General features: G+C 45.5%; 1 protein-coding gene across 4 annotated transcripts in view; it reads left to right on the forward strand.

Moving 5' to 3' along the window:
* LOC126293200 (uncharacterized) overlaps positions 1-16,937 on the forward strand; it is a 638,519-nt gene that overhangs the window by 225,950 nt on the left and 395,632 nt on the right. The gene's annotated exons all lie outside the window — the stretch shown is intronic.

Consider the following 16,937-nt stretch of genomic DNA (forward strand, 5'->3'; position numbering starts at 1 on the left):
GGCAATCATTCTACGTTCTAATTCTTACACGAGGAGGTAGAATCGGAACTGGGAAGTCGATTTACAGGAAAGCGCATTAGGGAGCCTAGCGGTAAACCTAATATCTGCGAGGGCGGGCGAACAGGGAACGCCATGGGGTCGGCACGAAAGTAAGACAGGCAGTTACGGCAGATGAGGCACGCACGGTGGGGAATCCGGAAGCATAGCTGTGCGTGTGCGTGTGTGTGTGTGTGTGTGTGTGTGTGTGTGTGACGCAGGCAACGAAGAGAGAAACACGGAGAGAGAGAGAGAGAGAGAGAGAGAGAGAGAGAGAGCGGAGGGGAGGGAGAGAGAGAGAGAGAGAGAGAGAGCAGAAGTGGGCTGGACCGTTAGTCGGCAAATAAGTGTCCGCGACTACCAGCTCACTGCCGGGCCGCGGCTAACCTGTCGGCAACACGTGTCACACACGTGGCCTCCCACTCTACGAGTGCGTGGCTTCTTAAGCGCCCATCGTGCACTGCTCTCGGTTAACAACGCGGCAGGGAGCAATTATCGAAATTCAGTACGCAGAACAGCTATGACGTCCCTAATCCAGCTGGGCATGACAGATGCAGGTACGCCGTTCCATTCTGCTTCGGCTGCATGCTAGAGTTCATCAGTCGCTGTTGCTTGCGTGTGGTGATGTGGCAGCCTCTTCGTAATCCATGGCCAGAAGTTTTTAGTGGACGATGTGTATGGAGAACGTGTTGTCCAGGCTAGCACTCGAACCTCTGTAGTCCAAGAGGTAGGATGGAAGATACGGTTTCAGCGTCCCGTCGACATCTGGGTCACTGGAGACGCACCGCAAGCTCGGATTGGGAAGGAAATTGACCTTTTCCTTTAAAATGAATCGTTCCGTAATTTGCCTGGAGCGATTTGGGGAAATCATGGAAGACCGAAATCTGAACGACGTCCCTAGCCCAGCTGTGCGTGACAGATACTGGTACACCCTTCCATTCCCTTCATCAGTCGCGGTTGCTTGTGTGTGGTGATGTGGCGGTCTCTTCGTAATCCATGACCAGAAGTTTTTAGTGGGCGATGTGTATGGAGAACATGTTGGCCAGGCTAGCACTCAAACATACTCTGTAGTCCAGGAGGAAGGAAGGAAGGAAGATTAGGGTACAGCGTCTCGTCGAAATCGGGGTCATTGTAATGGGGATGCAAGCTCGGATTGGGAAGAAAATTTGCAGTGTCTTTTAAAAGGAACCATTCCACAGTTTGCCTGGAGCGATTTAGGGAAATCACGGTAGACCGATATCTGGATGGCCAGGTGCAGATTGAACCGTAGGCCTCCCGGATGCGAGTCCATTGGCCGGTCGGACTGGCCGAGCAGTTCTAGGTGCTACAGTCAGGAACCGTGCAACCGCTACGGTCGCAGCTTCGAATTCTGCATTCTGCCTCGGGCATGGATGTGTGTGATGTCCTTAGGTTAGTTAGGTTTAAGTAGTTCTAAGTTCTAGGCGACTGATGACCACAGATGTTAAGCCCCATAGTGCTCAGAGCCACTTTTTTTTTTTTTTTTTTTTTTTTTTTTTAGAATTATCGAAATTCAGTACGCAGAGCAGCAATGACGTCCCTAACCCAGCCGGGCATGGACAGATGCGGGTACGCCGTTCCATTCTGCTTCGGCTGCATGCTAGAGTTCATCAGTCGCCGCTGTTGCTTGCGTGTGGTGATGTGGCAGCCTCTTCGCAATCCATGACCAGAAGTTTTTGGTGGACAATGTGTATGGAGAGCGTATTGTCCAGGCTAGCACTCGAACTAGGTAGGATAGAAGATTAGGTTTCAGCGTCCCGTCGACATCTGGGTCACTGGAGACGCACCGCAAGCTCGGATTGGGAAGGAAATTGGCCTTGTCCTTTAAAATTACCCGTTCCGTAGTTTGCCTGGAGCGAATTGGGGAAATCACGGAAGACCGAAATCTGAACGACGTCCCTAGCCCAGCTGGACATGACAGATACGGGTACGCTGTTCCATTCTCTTCATCAGTCGCGGTTGCTTGTGTGTGGTGATGTGGCGGTCTCTTCGTAACCCATGGCCAGAAGTTTTTGGCGGACAAGGTGTATGGAGAACGTGTTGTCCAGGCTAGCACTCGAACATCCTCTGTAGTCCCGTCGACATCGGGGTCACTGGAGATGCAGCGCAAGGTCGGATTGGGAAGAAAATTGGCCTTGTCCTTTAAAAGGAACCGTTCCGTAGTTTGCCTGGAGCGATTTGGGGAAATCAGGGAAGACCGAATTCTGGATGGCCAGGTGCAGATTGAACCGTAGGCTTCCCAGATTGAACCGTAGGCTTCCCAGATGCGAGTCCAGTGTGCTAACCATTGTGCCAACTCGCTCGGTGTACGTTGTGAAAAAAAAACGCTTTTTTTGAAATTAGCACAGTAGCTCTGTCTTCTTTGATTGAGAAACATCGCCTTGGTTGACTACGCCCTGCAAATTAGTGGTACCATTCCGGAAATTTTATCGCAGAACGTCCATTGAGTTAGCACCTGGGCAAGCCGACTGCGGTGCACAGACTGCCCCGTATGTTGTGTAACGGCGGGGCCGAAGTGTCGGTAATCACAGCCTGAGAAGACAGCACGCCCAACTGTACAGGATAGTCAAGCTGAGCGTCTACTCATTTAGTTTACAACAATGGGCAATTACGAGAGAACATTACGGCACACAGTGAAGACCATCACAGTGGCTAAATAAATGTCGTGAGGGCCTCGGCTCGGCGTGCAAACCTTGAGATTTGGCGTCTGTTCTGCAGCTTACGCGTTCGTTCCGCAACTTACCTCGTGAAGAGCAGGGCTGAGTCGCGCTGTTTCAGACTGTTTTATTACAGAACAGGTAGTCGCCCAGAAGACACTTCCCTGTTTGTGGTCAGCAAAGCTATCTCGGAGACTACAAATGTGGTAGCTTGACTATCTGCGAGTTCCTTCAGTGTTCAGAAAGCACAGTTTCCTTGCCCTGATAACTCTTGCGTGAATAGTGAGCGTCCCCTGATACATCACCCTGGCGGCTGTGCATTTCGAAGTCACATTCAAAGGAGTGAATTGTCTCTAAAAAATGGTTCAAATGGCTCTGAGCAATATGGGACTTAACACCTGAGGGCATCAGTCCCCTAGACTTACAACTACTTAAACCTAACTAGCCTAAGGACATCACATACATCCATGCCCGAGGCAGGATTCGAACCTGCGACCGTAGCGGCCGCGTGACTCCGGACTGAAGCGCCTAGAACCGCTCCGCCACAGCGGCCGGCTGAATTGTCTCCTTATGGCTTAGGGCACATTGGCCACTGGCGGATTAAGATCTTTGAAGTAACCTAACTACGCTTTGGCAAGGTAACACAGGTCTTTGACCGGTGTCTCTGCTGTGTACACGGCGAAAGACGCGGCTAGAAACGTATTATTGCTGTTTTCTGGGTCCGGCAATATCATCTGGTGATCACACTGGTTGCCAAGTAGCGAGAAACACTACAATGCATCCAGTCTGGTTATTTGTTTCCGATAGTTCCTGTTTTTAATTTAATTTTTTGACCTTTAGCGGCCACCACACAGCCAGCTCATTCGTACGAAGGCGTGCTGAAAAGTACCGCCTCCGAATTTTTTATGTGAAAACTCTTCAACCATTTTTAACGTTCTAAATGTTTATTCTTCGTGTCTTCCCGAGCACGGGGACCCGGGTTCGATTCCCGGCGGGGTCAGGGATTTTCACTTCCCTCGAGATGACTGTGTGTTTGTGTTGTCCTCATCATTTCATCATCATTCATAAAACTGGCGAGATTGGGCTGAGCAAAGCTTGGGAATTTGTACGTGCGCTGATAACCGCGCAATTGAGCACCCCACAAACCAATCATCATCATCAGCATCATCATCATCTTCTTCTTCTTCTTCTTCTTCTTCTTGTCTTTATATTTATTTCTCAACATAGACACGCTCGCGACGAACACATTTCTTCCATCGAGAGGCCAGTGTCTTGATACCGTCACTGTAGAATGTTTGACTTTGTCCATGGAGCCACAAATTCACCTCTGCTTGCCCCGCTTCATCACTATCAAACTGAAGTCCTCTAATGAGGCCTTTAAGAGTTTTAGAAACAGATGAAAGTCGGATGGGGTCAAATTGGGAGAGTACGCAGAATGATCGATTACAGTGATCCCAAGGCGTCGGATTGTTGCAGACGTCGCAGCGTTCGTGAGGGTCTGGCTTTGTCATGGCGAAGGAAGGGCGCTCCATGTGTGGACGAACTCTTCGAATTCGAAACACTGTTGGAGCCCGCGGTTTCTCGTGTCCCAACACAGTTACGATACACACGGCTAAGTTACGCGCTACAATTCGGAGCCCTTTAGTGGCAGAAGGCCGCAAATATGTAGACACGAAGGATAAGATGTAGAGTATTAATAATATGCTTTAAGAATTTCCACATAAGAAATTCGGAGGCATTACTTTTCGGCACGCCTTCGTACATATAATATAGGGGTACTGATGGAAAATTTGTTTTCTCTTTCTCTCTCTCTCTCTCTCTCTCTCTCTCTCTCTCTCTCTCTCTGCCCTCCCCCCCCTTACACACACACACATTCAGTATGGGTATATCAATCGTCCATAATTGTATTGTTGCAGGTCTTTCCTTGCTTTCTTCTCCTCCTTCCATTTCCTTCTTCTTCTTCTTTATCTGAATCTCTATATCTACATTTACACTCCGCAAGCCACCCAACGGTGTGTGGCGGAGGGCACTTTACGTGCCACTGGCATTACCTCCCTTTCTTGTTCCAGCCGCGTATGGTTTGCGGGAAGAACGACTGCCGGAAAGCCTCCGTGCGCGCTCGAATCTCTCTAATTTTACATTCGTGATCTCCTCGGGAAGTATAAGTAGGTGGGATGTAAACTATTCGATACCTCCCAGAAGCGCACCCTCTCGAAACTTGGCGAGCAAGCTATGTAGGTAGGCTGTTTAGGTTTTTTTATTGGTAACGCCGCCGCCACGTAGCGCTCTGTATGAAAATCACTGGCTGTGCTGTGCGCAGTCTGTGGCTAGTTTGCATTGTTGTCTGCCATTGTAGTGTTGAGCAGCGGCAGCTGGATGCTAACAGCGCGTAGCGTTGCGCAGTTGGAGGTGAGCCGCCAGCAGTGGTGGACGTGGGGAGAGAGATGGCGGAATTTTAAAATTTGTAAGAATTGATGTCACGAACTGATTTATATATTATGACTATTAAGGTAAATACATTGTCTGTTCTGTATTAAAATCTTTCATTTGCTAACTATGCCTGTCAGTAGTTAGTGCCTTCAGTAGTTTGAATCTTTTATTTAGCTGGCAGTAGTGGCGCTCGCTGTATTGCAGTAGCTTGAGTAACGAAGATTTTTGTGAGGTAAGTGATTTCTGAAAGGTATAGGTTAATGTTAGTCAGGGCCATTCTTTTGTAGGGATTTTTGATAGTCAGATTGCGTTGCGCCAAAAATTATTGTGTGTCAGTTTAAGCACAGTCGTGTAATAATTTTACAAAGGGTACGTTTCAGCTACACCGCGATGCAGAGCGCCTGTCTTGCAGAGTCTGCCACTTGGGTTTGCTAAACATCTCCGTAACGCTATCGCGGTTACCAAATAACCCTGTGACGAAACGCGCCGCTCTTCTTTGGATCTTCTCTACCTCCCCTGTCAACCCGACCTCGTACGGATCCCACACTGATGAGCAATACTCAAGTATAGGTCGAACGAGCGTTTTGTAAGCGGACGGAATGCATCACAGCAGTCCCAAAAACCACTCATCACTTAACTCGGCCGTCGGAGTGGCCGAGCGGCTCTAGGCCCTAGAGGCCGGAGCCACGCGACCTCTACTGTCGCTGGTTCGAATCCTGACTCATGCATGGATGTTTGTGATGTCCTTAGGTTAGTTCGGTTTAAGTAGTTCCAAGTCTAGGGGACTGATGACCTCAGAAGTTAAGTCCCATAGAGCCATTTGAACCACCTAACTCGATGAATGTTAGGGGTTGGTCTTTTCCGGCGTTGCTGCATCCACATATTTCCACCGCTACCTATTATAAAGTGATAGCATTAGTGTGTTTGATGAATGATAAGCCATTTTTTTTCAATATTTTTCTTTCATGAGAAGTCGTGCTTCGATTATTCCCCCTCCCCTCCTCCTCCTCCCCCCCCCCTTCGCCCCGGTAGCTGAGTGGTCAGCGTGACGGAATGTCGTGCCAAAGGGCCCGGGTTCGATTCCCAGCTGGGTCGGAGCTTTTCTCCGGTCAGGGACTCGATGTTGTGTTGTCCTTATCATCATCATCTCATCCTCATTGAAACGCAAGTCACCAAAGTGGCATGAAGTCGAAAGACTTGCTCCAGGCGAACAGTCTACCCGACGGGAGGCCCTATCCACACAACATTTCATTCCCCCACACTTTCTCCTCCCGGGAATTAATACGTAGTGTGACCCTTCTTGGAATGTGAGCTGCCAGAATTTTAAAGGCAATCTACCAGTGATTCTGGAGATTGTTGTAGCGGCTACCAAGGTGGTGTGTATGCGTCTGCGTGACGCTCTCACACTTGTTAAGCGAAACAGTAACTAAAGACGCCGCTCTTCTTCGGCACTTCTGTGCCTCCTACTTGCTGAGAGTGTCAGGAATCAAATTTTTCGGTGGTTAACGTTCCACAGGACGATCTGTTGGCACCTGTTGTATCGTCCAGTGGAACCGACCTCCGTCGGGACGCAAGCGGCGCTGCTGTGGAGGACACGAGGTGTAGCTCGGATACGCTCCAGGCGGCGAGAGAAGCTGAGCGCCGACTTTCACGGCTGATCAGCTCTGGCGGCGGCGGGAGAAAGCGGACGAGACAGGCCACCGTGTATGTGTGTGTGTGTGTGTGTGTGTGTGTGTGTGTGGACACGTCACAGCGCTTGCGGCTGCTGAACACAACTCTTTCTTTAAGAAGCTCCTTCAACTGAACTACGTAGCGACTTCAGAAATTTTAGTTACACGTGTCGCCCCACTCTAACACCCAAACCTCCAGATCGGTACCAAACGCTGTGTGTCGATAGAGTATCAACCAAAACACCGATTTAGTTCGTGCTGTGTGGAGTCGTCCAGTAGAACATGCGTGAACGGTAATTAAAAGTAACACCAGAACTACGGAGTAGTACTGCATGTGAAGATCCTTGGTATGAGAGTTGGTAGAGTGTCAGATGGCCGTTCTAGATGTCCAGGGTTCGGAACCTATTGATGGTGCACTTGGTACGCTGAGAAAGCAGTAACTTCAAAAGACATTTGTCAGTGTCATTGTTATTATTGTGGTCATTATTTTGGCAACGGCCTTGCCGCAGTGGCTACACCGATTCCCGTGAGATCACCGAAGTTAAGCGCTGTCGGGCGTGGTCGGCGCTTGTATGGGTGACCATCCAGGCCGCCATGCGCTGTTGCCATTTTTCGGGGTGCACTCAGCCTCGTGATGCCAATTGAGCAGCTACTCGACCGAATAGTAGCGGCTTCGGTCAAGAATACCATCATAACGACCGGGAGAGCGGTGTGCTGACCCCACGCCCCTCCTATCCGCATCCTCCACGAGGATGACACGGCGGTCGTGTGGTCCCGGTAGGCCACTCGTGGCCTGAAGACAGATTCCTTATTATTATTATCATTAGTAGTGGTTGCAGTAGCAGCAGCAGCAGCAGTAGATGTACTGCCAGTTTTAACTTTATTAGGTCGTAGTCAGTTTTATTTACTCACATTGTCGCTATATGCAGACCCGCCAGGTTAGGCGAGAGGACTAATGGGCTGTTTCCAAGACTCGGGTAGGCGCGCTGGCCCCGGATTAACGACGAGGGACAGTGTGCCAGCCAGCCTGGATCTGGTTTTTGGGCGGTTTTCCACATCCATCTAGGTGAATTCCGGGTTGGTCCCCACGTTCCGCCTGAGTTACACGACTGGCAGAACTTTGAAAACGTTCGCACTATTTCATGGTTTACACTAGATGCAGACAGCTGGGGTACACTACTTTTGTCCCGGGAGGTTCGGCGTGGCAACAGGAAGGGCATCCGCTACCCTATGTCACTAGTATTGCCAAATCAGTAATAACAAGGCCGACCCAGGGTCACGCGGTACTAAGGCCCAAAGCAAAGGAAAAGATCTGTCGCTATATGCAGTCAAATCATTTTAATACTGCATTGATTGACCGTTTCGTCGGTTCCTGGTAGAATGTTTTATACATTATGAAGGAAAACACACAACACTGATGTAACGTTCTACAATATTTACAATTTATTTCAAAACCCGGGCCGGCCAGGGTGGCCGAGCGGTTCTAGGCGCAAGAGTCTGGAACTGCACGTCAACTACGGTCGCAGATTCGAATCCTGCCCCGGGCATAGATGTGTGTGATGTCCTTAGGTTAGTTAGGTTTAATTAGTTTTAAGTTCTAGGGGACTGATGACCTCAGATGTTAAGTTCCATAGTGCTCAGACCCATTTGAATCATCAAAAACTGGTTTTCGGCTGTTACACCGTCACCGGATACAAAGGTAAGTACGTGGTGCAGTGAAATTTTGTTGTATAAGAGATTTTAAACTAGTCCACCATGAGACTATTTCCATTTCCAGAGATGCAAATAAAATAAGTGTGGTTATTTCAGATAAATGCGATATAAGATTATTTAGTTAAGATACAATATGTTGGCGCATTAACTGTTGAACTATATACAAATTGCAACAGTTATCGTGAAGAAAGTAACTGAACAGTAAACTTTAGTGATATATTCCAAAGATGTGACTGATCATAATAATCTTGTCTTTAAAAGATCCTTAATTACAAATAGATTAGACACAATAGTGATATTAAGCACATGAATGAACCAGCTATTATTATAAAATGGAAAGATTTTTTTTAGCACAGCAAGTGAAATTATAGTATCTGAAATAAAGGTCAAACAGGGAGTGTAAGAGGGGCAATTTACGACATGGCTTGTATGGGATTATGAGTAGTCAGTGTCTGGAAGTGGCTGGTAGGAGAAATGCCCCTCGTCATTGAGCACTAAGCTTGGGTTGATGTACGTGTGTTTACTAATTTCCATTATTTCAAGATAGTTCATATTCCTTCCTTTATAGCCGTGATGCGATGTTTCATGTTTCAAGCAGGTACATATTGCCCAGCCAGACTGATCTATATAGAATTTGCCACAATTACAAGTAATTTTATATGTTACACTCTTTTCCATAGCTGGACTGCTGTCTTTACCGTTGGACAAAACGTTTCCAACAGTGTTACGCACGTAAAATGATGTTTTTACGTTCCTGGATTAAATCTTTATGACTACATTCACTGATGGACACAAGGTGCAATATAAAGTATTACATCACATCCATAAAGGAAGGAGATTGAATGAGCATATGTCCACCAGCCCAAGCTTAGAACAAAATGACGAGACACAGTTCACTACTTCTAACTGCAGATACTACTCATAATCCCATCCAGACCATGCTGTAAATTACTCCTCTGACCTGATTATTTTGTTCAGTCACATCTTTGGAATATGTTACCAAACTTTATTGTTCAGTTAGATTCTTCTACGAACAACAGTTGTAGTTTGTATATACTTCATTTTTTACTGTCTCACATTTTATAATATTAAATAATCTTACATCGCATTTACACTGAAATACTCCATCTTGTTTAATTCCTAAGTCTAACGCTAACATTTTTCATCTCTGGGAATAGATATAGTCTGTAGATGGCACTAGTTTAAAATCTTTGATACAACGAAACTTCAGTACATCACGTAATTATCTTTTTATCTGTTTATGGCGTAACAGCCGAAACCCGGTTTGTGAAATATACTATAGAATTTTTCATAAGTGAATAAGATGAAAAAAGATGCTGTGTGTGTGAGGTCCGACGTAAGAGAGGGGCTGATGGTCCTAATCCGACCGGGTTAAATACATAAATAAATAAATGCTATTGTAATTGTTGTAGATTGGAGGTTCCAAACCTGGGGGTAATTACCCTATGACGGGTAAAACGAAAGTTAGTGAGAGTTAAAAACAAAAGGCTTCCATTGTATTTCGTCGCGAAACTAAATTATTTCAAAAATGTAAGGCTTCTTTAGGAGTCTGTTTTGACCACTGGAAAATCGCTGAGGCGATAGCAGCACGGCTGGTGAATGTGCGGCCACGGAGAGTGTCTGTCATTGTTGGAAAAAGCCAAAAGTCACTAGGAGCCAGGTCAGGTGAGTAGGGAGGATGAGGAATCACTTCAAAGTTGTTATCACGAAGAAACTGTTGCGTAACGTTAGCTCGATGTGCGGGTGCGTTGTCTTGGTGAAACAGCACACGCGCAGTCCTTCCTGGACGTTTTTGTTGCAGTGCAGGAAGGAATTCGTTCTCCAAAACATTTTCGTAGGATGCACCTGTTACCGTAGTGCCCTTTGGAACGCAATGCGTAAGGATTATTCCCTCGCTGTCCCAGAACATGGACACCATCATTTTTTCAGCACTGGCGGTTACCCGAAATTTTTTCGGTGGCAGTGAATCTGCGTGCTTCCATTGAGCTGACTGGCGCTTTGTTTCTGGATTGAGAAATGGCATCCAGGTCGCATCCATTGTCACAACCGATGAAAAGAAAGTAGCATTCATGCTGCCATTGCGCGTCAACATTGCTTGGCAACATGCCACATGGGCAGCCATGTGGTCGTCCGTCAGCATTCGTGGCACCCACCTGGATGACACTTTTCGCATTTTCAGGTCGTCATGCAGGACTGTGTGCACAGAACCCACAGAAATGCCAACTCTGGAGGCGGTCTGTTCAACAGTCATTCGGCGATCCCCCTAAACAATTCTCTCCACTTTCTCGATCATGTCGTCAGACCGGCTTGTGCGAGCCCGAGGTTGTTTCCTTTTGTTGTCACACGATGTTCTGCCTTCATTAAACTGTCGCACCCACGAACGCACTTTCGACACATCCATAACTCCATCACCACATGTCTCCTTCCACTGTCGATGAATTTCAATTGGTTTCACATCACGCAAATTCAGAAAACGAATGATTGCACGCTGTTCAAGTAAGGAAAACGTCGCCATTTTAAGTATTTAAAACAGTTCTCATTCTCGCCGCTGGCGGTAAAATTCCATCTGCCGTACGGTGCTGCCATCTCTGGGACGTATTGACAATGAACGTGGCCTCATTTTAGAACAATGCGCATGTTTCTATCTCTTTCCAGTGCGGAGAACAAAAAAATCGGAGGCCTTAGAACTTGAATGCACCTCATATGAGACAGGCGAAATACCCTCAGACTTCAAGAACAATATAATAATTCCAATCCCAAAGAAAGCAGGTGTTGACATGTGTGAAAATTACCGAACTATCAGTTTAATAAGCCACGGCTGCAAAATACTAACACGAATTCTTTCGAGAAGAATGGAAAAACTGGTAGAAGCCGACCTCGGGGAAGATCAGTTTGGATTCCATAGAAATGTTGGATCACGTGAGGCAATACTGACCTTACGACTTGTCTTAAAAGATAGATTAAGGAAAGCCAAACCTACGTTTCTAGCGTTTGTAGACTTAGCGAAAGCTATTGACAATGTTGACTGGAATACTCTCTTCAAAATTCTGAAGGTGGCAGGGGTAAAGTACAGGGAGCGAAAGGCTATTTACAATTTGTACAGATACCAGATGGCAGTTATAAGAGTCGAGGGGCATGAAAGGGAAGCAGTGGTTGGGAAGGGAGTGAGACAGGGTTGTGGCCTCTCCCCGATGTTATTCAATCTGTATATTGAGCAAGCAGTAAAGGAAACAAAAGAAATATTCGGAGTATGTATTAAAATCCGTAGAAGAAATACTCTGAGGTTCACCGATGACATTGTACTTCTGTCAGACACAGCAAAGGACTTGGAAGAGCAGTTGAATGGAATGGACAGTGTCTTGAAAGGAGGGTATAACATGAACATCAACAAAAGCAAAACGAGGATAATGTAATGTAGTCGAATTAAGTCAGGTGATGCTGAGGGAATTAGATTAGGAAATGAGACACTTAAAAGTAGTAAAGGACTTTAGCTACTTGGGGAGCAAAATAACTGATGATGGTCGAAGTAGAGAGGATATAAAATGTAGACTGGCAATGGCAATGAAAGCTTTTCTGAAGGAATAGAAATTTGTTAACATCGGGTATAGATTTACGTGTTAGGAAGTCGTTTCTGAAAGTATTTTTACGGAGTGTAGCCTTGTATGGAAGTGAAACGTGGACGATAAATAGTTTGGACAAGAAGAGAATAGAAGCTTTCGAAATGTAGTGCTACAGAAGAATCCTGAAGATTAGATGGGTAGATCACATAACTAATGAGGAGGTATTGAATAGGATTGGGGAGAAGAGAAGTTTGTGCCACAACTTGACCAGAAGAAGGGATCGGTTGGTAGGACATGTTCTGAGGCATCAAGGGATCACCAAATTCGTATTGGAGGCCAGCGTGGAGGGTAAAAATGGTAGAGGAAGACCAAGAGGTGAATACACTAAGCAGATTCAGAATTATGTAGGTTGCAGTAGGTACTGGGAGATGAAGAAGCTTGCACAGGATAGAGTAGCATGGAGAACTGCATCCAACCACTCTCAGGACTGAAGACCACAACAACGACATTACAAGTTGGAGCGCAGCGTGTGGGTGGAGCAGGCGTCGTTTTGGAGACGAGCGGTGCAGGGGGAGCGTGTTTCGTGACAGGTGTCTACCCTCGCTATTGGTAGCTTGTTATCTTTATTTTCTGAGGAGGTGTTGCAGATAGCACTGGCTTCCCACTGAGAATATACATCGCCACTTTATAAGGAAGCTTGTCAGGTGTTACTCGGTACCAATTGTCTTATTGATCCATTAGTTTTTCTCTGCCTCGTGATGACTGGGTGCTGTGTGATGTCCTTAGGTTAGTTAGGTCCTAACTTCTTGGGGACTGATGACCATAGATGTTAAGTCGCATAGTGCTCCGAGCCATTCATTAGTTACTGGCTTAATAAAACACCTAGAGAAGCTAAATATTCATTTAGTTTTCGTGATTTTTAAAAGTAAAAGCGTTGCAAGAAAATTCATTCTGAAGTTTAGTGCAGCGCTTGATGATGGTGGTAGAGGGAGAGGGGCGGAAGGTAATAGCTAATATCATATTACAGTCAGATATAATGGTCTCAGAAAGACTGGAAACTGCTATTCTCGACTGAATGAAATGAGTCGTGCAGTTCTGTTTCTTACATCGAATTTTCTGTACAGCGATATTTCGTCATCGTGGTGTAGACTCCAGCAGTTCCATAATGCGGTATCCTACCGCATGCAGGCGCTCGGCCGGCCGGAGTGGCCGAGCGGTTCTAGGCGCTACAGCGTGGAACCGCGCTACTGCTACGCTCGCAGGTTCGAATCCTGCCTCGGGCAAGGATGTATGTGATGTCCCTAGGTTAGTTAGGTTTAAGTAGTTCTAAGTCTAAAGGACCGATGACCACAGCAGTTAAGTCCCATAGTGCTCAGAGCCATTTTGAGCAGGCGCTCTCCATGGAAATCCGCCCCCAGGCAACGCGGACGCGAGTACTCCCAAACGCACTTTCTCCGCGCCGTGCGTATAAGCTACGCGCATTCCGGCACCGCGCCTCGGAGGAAAGCGATCTTTTCGGGACACGCACGACCGGGGAAAAGCAGTCAGCCGCACCCGGATGTTTACCGGAGACACGCGTGCTGGAATTTTTGCGCCTAAAACTGATGAAAGCTTCCAGTGGCGCAACTACCATTGCTTGCCGCTGCTGAAGTATCGAGGATGAAAGTGGAAGAAGTGTTCGGTAAACAGAGAACGCAGGTCACGCACTCCACGTTAATTACTGGCGCCCAATAGCGTCTAACATGTACAAATGGCTCTGAGTACTATGGGACTTAACATCGGAAGTCATCAGTCCCATAGACATAGAACTACTTAAACCTAACTAACCTAAGGACATCACACGCATCCATGCCCGAGGCAAGATTCGAACTTCTAAAAGATTTTTGTGCTGCATCACGTGTTAAATATAGTCATCAGCTGTTTAGGAAAACAGATTCAGTTGCTGCAGAGACATTTGTAAACCTCATCAAGGAACAAGAGTGGCAAAATGTTTATAGCGCTGATGCAGTAGACGATACATATAATGCTTTTCTCAAGACTTTTCTCATGCTCTTTGAAAGTTGCTTTCCGTTAGAACGTTCAAAACAGGGTACTAGCACAAACAGGCAGCCTGGGTGGCTGACTAGAGGAATAAGGATATCTTGTAGAACAAAGTGGCAATTATATCAAAACGTTAGAAATAGTCAAAATCTAAATGCAGCAGCCCATTACAACCAGTATTATAAGGTACTTAAGAATGTTATTAGGAAGGCAAAAAGTATGTGGTATGCAGATAGAATAGCTAAGTCTCAGGATAAAATTAAAACCGTATGGTCAGTCGTAAAGGAAGTGGCTGGTCTGCAGAGACAGGTAGAGGATATAGAATCAGTGCGTAGTGGGAATGTCCATGTTACTGTAAGTCGCATATATGTACAGTATTTAATAATCACTTTCTGAATATAGCATGTGAACTAAACAGAAACCTAGTCCCAACAGGGAATCATATAGCGCTCGCAGAAAAAAGTGTTCCGAGACTGTTACCTGAAATGCTCCTCCATGATACTGACAAGAAGGAGATTAAGTTAATAATTAAATCACTAAAGACCAAGAACTCTCATGGATATAACGCGGTATCTAGCAGAATACTGAAGTATTGTCCCATGTTAGCCATATCTGTAACTTTTCCTTTAGGGGTGGTCGGTTTTCTGACCGATTAAAGTACTCAGTAGTGAAGCGACTTTATAAAAAGGGAGACAGGGATAATATTGACAATTATAGACCTATTTCTATGCCATCGGTGTTTGCTAAAGTTATCTAGAAGGTTGTATATACAAGGTTACTGGAGCATTTAAATTCACATAATTTGCTGTCAAATGTATAGATTGGTTTTAGAAATGGCTTAACAACTGAAAATGCTATATTCTCTTTGCTTTGTGAGGTTTTGGACGTATTAAATAAAAGGTTGCGAACGTTAGGTGTTTTCTTTGATCTAACGAAGGCTTTTGACTGTGTTGACCACAAAATATTGCTGCAGAAGTTGGACCATTATGGAGTAAGAGGAGTAGCTTACAATTGGTTCGCCTCTTACTTTAAGAACAGACAGCAGAAGGTAATTCTCCGCAATACTTAGAGTGGTAGTGATGTTCAGTCCTAATGGGGCACAGTTAAGTGGGGCGTTCCCCAAGGGTCGGTGCTGGGGCCACTGCTGTTTCTTAGTTATATAAATGATATTCCTTCTAATATTACAGGTGATTCAAAAATATTTCTGTTTTCTGATGATACCGGCTTGGTAGTGAAGGATCTTGTGTGTAATATTGAAACAGTATCAAATAATGTAGTTCATGAAATAAGTTCGTGGCTTGTGGAAAACAATTTGATGCTAAATCACAGTAAAACTCAGTTTTTACAGTTTCTAACTCACAATTCACCAAGAACTGATATTTTAATCAGACAGAATGGGCATATTATAAGCGAGCCGGAACAGTTCAAGTTCCTAGGCGTTCGGATAGATAGTAAGCTGTTGTGGAAAGCCCATGTTGAGGATCATTTCAGAAACTAAATGCCGCTTTATTTACCATTAGAACAGTATCTGAAATAAGTGACATTTCAACACGAAAAGTAGTCTACTTCGCATATTTCCATACGCTTATGTCATATGGTATTATTTTTTGGGGTAATTCTTCTGATTCAAAAAGTGTATTTTTGGCTCCAAACGATCCCGCGACGAAACGCGCCGCTCTTCTTTGGATCTTCTCTATCTCTTCTATCAGTCCTGTCTAGTAAGAATCCCATATTGATGAACAGTAGTCAAAAATCGGTCAACAATTGCCTTGCAAGGCACTTTCCTCGTGGATGTTAAATTTCCTAAAATCCTTCCTATGAATATCTGCCTGGATTTGCTTTACCTACTGTTTGTTTCATGTGCTCATTTCACTTAAGGTTGCTCTGGATACTTACTCCTACATATTTTACGACACATACTGTTTCCAGCATTTTGCCATCAACAGTGTAGTTCTACAGGAGCGGATTTCTTTTCTAATATATGCACAGTTTTACATTTAATTACGTCTAGCGTCAACTGCCAGAGCCTGCACCATTCATAAACACTCATTCCGCGATTCGCTACTGTCATCTGGCGTTCTACATTCGAGTAGACAACCACATCATTTGCGAGCAGTGTTAAAGAGCTTCCGATCCATTAGGCCGCGTCATTTATACAGGGTGGTCCATTGATAGTGACTGGGATAAACATCTCACGAAATAAGCGTCAAACGAAAAAACTACAAAGAATGAAACTTTTCTAGCTTGAAGGGGGTAACCACATGGCGTTATGGTTGGCCCGCTAGATGGCGCTGAAATAGATCAAACGGATTTTTTAAATAGGAACCCCCAATTTTTATTACATATTCGTGTAGTACGTAAAGAAATATGAATGTTTTAGTTGGAGAACTTTTTTCACTTTGTGATAGATGGCGCTGTAACGGTCACAAACGTGTAAGTACGTGGTATCACGTAACATTCCGCCAGTGCGCGCGGTATTTGCTTCGTGATACATTACCCGTGTGAAAATGAACCGTTTAACAATCGCGGAAAAGGGTGATATCGTGTTGATGTATGCGTATTGTGATCAAAATGCCCCACGGGCGTGTGCTATGTATGCTGCTCGGTATTCTGGACGACATCATCCAAGTGTCCGGACCATTCGCCGGATAGTTACGTTATTTAAGGGATTTTGAAGTGTTCAGCACATGTGAAACGTCAACCACGACGTACAACAAATGATGATGCCGAAGTAGGTGTTTTAGCTGCTGTCGCTGCTAATCCGCACATCAAAAGCAGACAAACTGCGAGAG

This window comes from Schistocerca gregaria, chromosome 10 (assembly GCF_023897955.1).
Source record: "Schistocerca gregaria isolate iqSchGreg1 chromosome 10, iqSchGreg1.2, whole genome shotgun sequence".
NCBI classification, from domain to species: Eukaryota; Metazoa; Arthropoda; class Insecta; order Orthoptera; family Acrididae; genus Schistocerca; species Schistocerca gregaria.